This window comes from Bubalus bubalis, chromosome 1, assembly GCF_019923935.1.
Source record: "Bubalus bubalis isolate 160015118507 breed Murrah chromosome 1, NDDB_SH_1, whole genome shotgun sequence".
NCBI classification, from domain to species: domain Eukaryota; kingdom Metazoa; phylum Chordata; class Mammalia; order Artiodactyla; family Bovidae; genus Bubalus; species Bubalus bubalis.
The window spans coordinates 158,646,623-158,653,950 of NC_059157.1; positions in this window are offsets into that span (position 1 = coordinate 158,646,623).

The window sequence follows — 7,328 nt, forward strand, 5'->3', positions numbered from 1 at the left end:
AACAACAATCCTATCCAAAAAGCCTAAGTCTTTTTTTCTTACTTCCTCTTTCTGTCCATATTGTGATCATCTGGGATTTTACTTGCAATTTTTATTATTACTCTGTATAAACAATATTTAACATTTAACATTACTTCTTTTTGTTTTATATCTGATTTTTTCTTAAGTAAATTTCTTAATCTTTCAGGGAGAGTTTATGAATATTATATTAACTGAGAATGTCTTTGCCTTTTCATGTAAATGATATGAAATTCTGGCTGCAAAATTATTTATCTGTGAAGAGTTTTGTAAAAGGGCACAAACTTTTAGTTATAAGATGAATAAAGTTGAAGATCTAAATGTATGACATGGTGACTATAGTAGATAACACTGTATTATATAATTGAAACTTGATAAAAAAGTAGACTATGAAAGTTCTCACACACACAAAAGGAATAAATATGTGCGATGATAGATGTGTTAATTAGATGGAGAGGATACATTCACAATATATAGGATACCAAATCATCATGTTGTATACTTTAGATAACTTATAATTTTATCTGTCAATTATAACTCAATAAAGCTGAAAAAAACCTATTTCTCTCTTAAACCACTGGAGATATTTTTTATGTTGCTATGTACTCATTTTTACCAGAGACGTTCGTTATATGTCATTTCAATTCTTTTCTCCTCTCTGAAGGATTTTGAGAATTTTTTTTTGGTGTCCTGAAATTTTACCATAATGTGTCCAGGAAATGGTTATTTTTCATGTATTCTACTCACTAAGCATTTTAAAATTTCCTGCCTTCTAAAAATTATGAAATTAAAACAAAAATTATAACTATTTCCCCTTTCTATTTTCTTTGGTCTCTCCATTTGTATTTTCAGTGAAATTTTTGAAAGCTTTAGATCTACTTCACTGGCCTTTTATGCTGCCCTTTCAGTGAAATATTAAGCCTATGTGTGTGTGTATGTTTTCTGCCTGTATATATTGAAACCCCATACATCTATCAATCTCAAAATTGTCAACATTTTCCACTTTGTTTGAATCTATTTCTACACATGTACTATATACATATATACATATGGACACATATGGTACATGTGTAGAAATAAAATATTATATATTACACATATAATTATTTGCTGAGGTATTTTTAAAGCAAATACAAGATATATCTTATATTGCAACCTTGTACATGAAATTTATAGTTTTAAATAAGTAACAAAAGAAAGTAATAAGTAATTTAGGTTGAATTTATTTATTTTATAAATAAGTATTCTTTAGGGATTAAACTTGAATTCAGCTAATGGGATTTAGGGTGTTATTAATCACTCTAATTTAAAAAATTAAAGTATAACTAAGTATATTTGACACAGGCTTCCCAGGTGGCACAGTAGTAAAAAAGTCCACCTGCCATTGCAGGAGACACAGTAGATGTGAGTTCAATCCCTGGGTCAGGAAGATCCCCTGGAGAAGGAAAGGGCAACCCGGTCCAGTATTTTTGCCTGGGAAATCCCATGGATGGAAGAGCCTGGTGGGCTACTGTCCATGGGGTCACAAAATTGGACAAGACTTTGTGACTAAACAACAGCGACAACAAGATATAGCACTCCATTTATAAGTTCTTCAATATTTCTCACAGAGAAAGATTTTTCAATTTAACTACAGTACCATTATCATTCTTAAGAGAATTACAATCCAATTCCTTAATAGCATTTAAAACCCATCTAGTAAACAATTTTCTCTGAGTACATATATCAGTTGGATTGTTCAAATAAAAGTAAGTTTACATAGCACATTTGATTAATTTGTCTCTTAAGTCCATTTAATCTATAATAGTCCCCACTCATTTAAAAAAATGCTACCTGTTAATTGAATGAATTAAGTTATTTGTTCCGTAGAACTTCTCATATTTTGGATTTTGTTGATTATATTTTGTGGTATCATTTAACACCGTTTTCTGTCATCTGACTTTTCAGTAAACTAACATTTTTATTCAGTTACTTGATGAGATTCAGATTCAGTTTTTGACACCTAGGTATTAGGTTATATAGGTGATACTAGGTGTGTGATCAGGGAAGGCGATGGCACCCCACTCCAGTACTCTTGCCTGGAAAATCCCATGGGTGGAGGAGCCTGGTGGGCTGCAGCCCATGGGGTCGCTGAGGGTCGGACACGACTGAGCGACTTCACTTTCACTTTTCACTTTCATGTATTGGAGAAGGAAATGGCAACCCACTCCAGTGTTCTTGCCTGGAGAATCCCAGGGACGGGGGAGCCTGGTGGGCTGCCATCTCTAGGGTCGCACAGAGTCGGACACGACTGAAGCAACTTAGCAGCAGCAGCAGCATAGTCAATTCTGTCATTTTTTTCATGGATGTGGTAATATCTTGTATTTATCTCAGAATGTTATACCTCATTTATAGTTTTCTTTCTTTTGTTCTGTTGACTTTACTGCATCAGACTCTATTTATTCTACCTTTTTTGAGGCCTCACTTTAACAGTTTGGTTTTTCTTGAAAAATTGCTTATCCTTGAATTTCAGATTCCTTTTACCCTGGTGAGTGTACATGCAGTACCATTTCAGTTCAGTTCATTTCAGTCCCTCAGTCATGTCTGACTCTTTGCAACCCCGTGGACCGCAGCACGTCAGGCCTCCCTGTCCATCACCAATTTCTGGAGTTTACCCAAACTCATGTCTATTAAGTCGGTGATGCCATCTAACCATCTCATCCTCTGTCATTCCCTTCTCCTCCTGCCTTCAATCTTTCCCAACATCAGGGTCTTTTCAAATGAGTCAGCTCTGCACATCAGGTGCCAAAATATTGGAGTTTCAGCTTCAACATCAGTCCTTCCAATGAACACCCAGGACTGATTTCCTTTAGAATGGACTGGTTGGATCTCCTTGCAGTCCAAGAGACTCGCAAGAGTCTTCTCCAACACTACAGTTCAAAAGCCTCAATTCTTCTGTGCTCAGCTTTCTTTATAGTCCAACTCTCACATCCATACATGACCACAGGAAAAACCATAGCAATGACTAGATGAACCTTTGTTGGCAAAGTAATGTCTCTGCTTTTGAATATGCTGTCTATGTTGGTCATAACTTTCCTTCCAAGGAGTAAGCGTCTTTTAATTTCATGGCTGCAGTCACCATCTGCAGTGATTTTGGAGCCCAGAAAAATAAAATCACCCATTGTTTCCCCATCTATTTGCCATGAAGTGATGGGACTGGATGCCATGATCTTAGTTTTCTGAATGTTGAGCTTTAAGCCAACTTTTTCACTCTTCTCTTTCACTTTCATCAGGAGGCTCTTTAGTTTTTCTTCACTTTCTGCCATAAAAGTGGTGTCATCTGCATATCTGAGGTTATTGATATTTTTCCCGGCAATCTTGATTCCGGCTCGTGCTTCTTCAAGCCCAGAATTTCTCATGATGTACTCTGCATATAAGTTAAATAAGTAGGGTGACAATATACAGCCTTGATGTACTCCTTTTCCTATTTGGAACCAGTCTGTTTTTCCATGTCCAGTTCTAACTATTGCTTCCTGACCTGCATACAGGTTTCTCAAGAGGCAGGTCAGGTGGTCTGGTATTCCCATCTCTTTCAGCATTTTCCACAGTTTGTGATGATCCACAGTCAAAGGCTTTGGCATAGTCAATAAAGCAGAAATAGATGTTTTTCTTCTTACTTCAGTACTTAAGTAAGTACTGCTTACTTCAGCCTATCTTGAGTAATTTTGGGATAGAGGCAGGGTACGATATGCCAGGAGCTAGAAAGATTTCCTTCTTCCTCCTGGGTCTTGGGAGCCACCTTGGTTTCTCCCATTCCACCATAAGCACCTCCCAGCACTGTTACCACCTCTGTTCTGTAGCCCACTGCCCCATGATTGGCACATCAAAGAAGAGGCATGAGGGTCTGAGCGGTTTCGAGCAAACTGGCCACCTGCCACCTCCGCAATCTCCCAATCGATTGCCCTGATCACTGTCCTAGAGTTAGCTCACAATTGAGAAGTTTGGCCCAGTTCTTACTCTTTCCTACTTTATTGGCAGCAGGGCTCTCTTGTGTTTTGGGTTGTGCTTTTGTCTTTCAGTTCAATCATATCTACCTGTTCTGTCTTTCAGAAACTTATTATTTCTGGTCATCCAGTGTTCTCACTTCTTCATAATTTTTTTTTCTTTGTTCTGTTTCTTTAGTGTGTGTGTGTGTGTGTGTGTGTGTGTGTGGCAGGGGTGCATGTTGTATGGCTTGAGAGATGTTAGTTCCCAGACCAGGGATTGAATCCAGGTCTGCAGCAGTGAAAGAGCATAGTTCTAACCACTGGACTTCCAGGAAATCCCTTCACTGTTTTTCCTTTGAAAATTTTAAAGCATACGATAAGTTTAACAAGGGCTTCCCAGGTGGCACTAATGGTAAAGAACCTGCCTGCCAATGCAGGAGACATAAGAGACATGGGTTTGATCCCTGAGTTGGGAAGATCCCCTGTAGGACTGCATGGAAACCCACTCCAGTATTCTTGCCTGGAGAATCCCGTGGACAGAGGAGGCTAGAGGGCTACAGTCCCAGGGTTGCCTAGAGTTGAACACAACTGAAGCTATTTAGCATGTATGCAAGTTGAACATACAATAACTATTCAAATATATCTGTTATCATATGGAAACATATGTTATCATACAGCAATATATAATATGCTCTCATAAGGAAATAAATCATTCATTGTCATATAGAAAATCTAAACACATGTTCAGCAGTGATCACAACTGTGGTAGCCTTGTTTCAGACCCAACCCCAACTTTTTTTTCTGGATTATTTTACACAAATTGTATGCAACTCATCTTTTGGTCTAAATATATCTATTTAGGCCATGTAATGGGATCCTAAATTATCTTACCCAAAATATTTTCCTCAGGACTCAAAAATGAGTCCAGGGGCAGTTGGGTTATAATCCTCTCTAACAAAAAACAATTTCATCTTGGATCCACATTTAAATGTCTATGCTGGACAAAAAATAATCTCAAATTAAGTAAATTAAAAACAGCACTCATTTATTATCTCACAGTTCTGGAGATGAAAAGTTCAGGCGGTCTTCAGGTCCTCCACCTAAGCCTCACAAGGCTGAAACAAAGTGTCAGCCAGAATGGGTGCTTATCTGGAAGATCTGAGGAAACTCACAGGAAGCGTCCCAGAAAGAATCTGTTTCTAAGAAAATTCAGGTACCTGGCAGAATGTAGTTCCTTGTGACCTTAGGACTGAGATCCACATTTCCTCAGTGGCTGTCTGCTAGGAGTCACTCTCACCCCTAGAGGTCTCTCTCCAGACAGTGTACACAGGTCCTCTCCATCTTCACAGCCATCAGTGGAGCTTCAGGTCCTGTGCTGTGAGTCCTCTGACTTCTTCTTCTACCACCAACCAGACAAACTTCTCTGTCTTTGAAGGGCTTGCGTGATTAGATCAGGTGCATGGAAATAAACTTGGCTTATGCTGAGCACCAAAATATTGATGCTTTTGAACTGTGGTGGTGAAGACTCTTGAGAGTCCCTTGGACTGCAAGGAGATCCAACTAGTCCATCCTAAAGGAAATCAGTCCTGAATATTCATTGGAAGAACTGATGCTGAAGCTGAAACTCCAATACTTTGGACACCTGATGTGAAGAACTGACTCATTTGAAAAGATCCTGATGCTGGGAAAGATTGAAGGTGGGAGGAGAAGGGGATGACAGAGGATGAGATGGTTGGATGGTATCACCGACTCAATGGACATGAATTTGAGTAAACTCTGGGAGTTGGTGATAGACAGGGAGGCCTGGTGTGCTGCAGTGCATGGGGTCGCAAAGGGTCAGACACGACCGAGCAACTGAACTGAACTGAACTTGGTTATTTCAAAATCAAGCAATTAGTAACTTTAAATCCTTCTGGAAATCCCTTTCCCATGTAAGATGACATATCACAGATGTACTAGTTCATTATATCAACAAATCAGAGGATTAGGGAAGAAAGTCTTCAGGAGTGATTTTGGAGTCATGCCTACTGCAGACCTGCTCATTTTTACTTCCCTCTTTGTCCTTTAAGGATGATTTAGCTTCCAAAAACCTTCTGAAAAATAGGCTTCTGATGGATCCCCACCCCTGGCTTGAAAGTTTGTATCAGAATTTCAAATGATGCTGTAGTTGAAACATGCACACTTCATATATTCAAAGGATAAGTACATATTCAAAAGAATTTTTGACTGTTAATATGAGTCTCTCATTTGGAGGAATGCTTAAATTTTCCTCCATAAAAATGTTTAGTTCCTTTTATAATGTTACTTTTGAGAAGAAAACTATCATTGAAAAAAACATTTTCAAATGTAACTATTGAGAGTCTTGAAGTAAGCACAGAAAACTATTTTCTAAATCCTTTCAAAATGCCAACACTTTCTGATAAATCAAAGGTCATGTTAATTCTTTTGGCATTTAAATCAGCACCTTTAACATGATTAATTGATGTGGCATTTAATACATGATTGTACTTGTATTCTACTGTTATTATATGGAAATACTGATTTGAAACCAGAAGAATATTAAACAATCATTAGTTGATTCTGACTGTGCTAATTCCTGCAATTAATTCTCTCCTTTTATTTTAATGAAATGAAAAAAATTTTTTTGCTTTTATAAAATGAACCTGCTTTGCATTTTAGTTTATGCTTATGAAAATTAAATGCATAGAAAGTCTCATAATAAAGACATGACCATAATACTGACCAATGTGAAAGTTATATGACCATTTGTGTTCAAAGAACAAATGCTTTAAAAAACAGTATTTTATTTTCAAGGAAAAACAACTGCAGAAAGAACTTTTAGTTTTTTTGCCATCTAGAGATGATTCATGTTAATTTAGAAAGTGGAAATTCTCTTATAATCTATTTTATTTCCTATCCTTTACATTAGGAAGAATAATGTAGATGAGTCTATTGAATAGAATTCAAGCTCTGTTTTGACCCAGAATCTCTTTGCAAAACTTAACTCCCAATAAGATTGGTACATTGTCCTCCCCAGGGAAATTGAGCCTCAGTTCAGTTCTGTTCAGTCACTTAGTCGTGTCCGAGTCTTTGTCCGACTCCATGAACCACAGCACGCCAGGACTCCCTGTCCATCACCAACACCCGGAGTCCACCCAAACCCCTGTCCATTGAGTCAGTGATGCCATCCAAACATCTCATCCTCTGTTGTCCCCTTCTCCTCCTGCCCTCAATCTTTCCCAGCACCAGGGTCTTTTCAAATGAGTCAGCTCTTCGCATCAGGTAGCCAAAGTACTGGAGTTTCAGCTTCAACATCAGTCCTTCCAATGAACACCCAGGACTGAT